Raw genomic sequence first — 308 nt, forward strand, 5'->3', positions numbered from 1 at the left:
TGGCGGAACCCATATTTGTAAGGAACAGGACCCAGGGATTTCTCCTGGACGCTTTCTTGATGCTATCAGCATAGGATGACGTTTCTTGGCTGTTAGGCGACTCTTGCTGTATCGCGAGTCGCGGTAGAGGGTAGCCTGGGGTGGGGGGGGGGGGGGCGGGCGGAGGGGGAGGGCGTTACTACCCAAGCACAGAAGCACAAAGTTTCATTGATGGCTGGTCTCCATTTGGCTTTTAACCAGTGAGGTTTTTCTGAGCTTGATGCTCCTCGTGGACCACCCGTCTTTTGTAATATAGCTGCCCGCCTAAA

Source organism: Pollicipes pollicipes, unplaced genomic scaffold (genome assembly GCF_011947565.3).
Source record: "Pollicipes pollicipes isolate AB1234 unplaced genomic scaffold, Ppol_2.1 Scaffold_4002;HRSCAF=4701_pilon_pilon_pilon, whole genome shotgun sequence".
Classification (NCBI taxonomy): domain Eukaryota; kingdom Metazoa; phylum Arthropoda; class Thecostraca; order Pollicipedomorpha; family Pollicipedidae; genus Pollicipes; species Pollicipes pollicipes.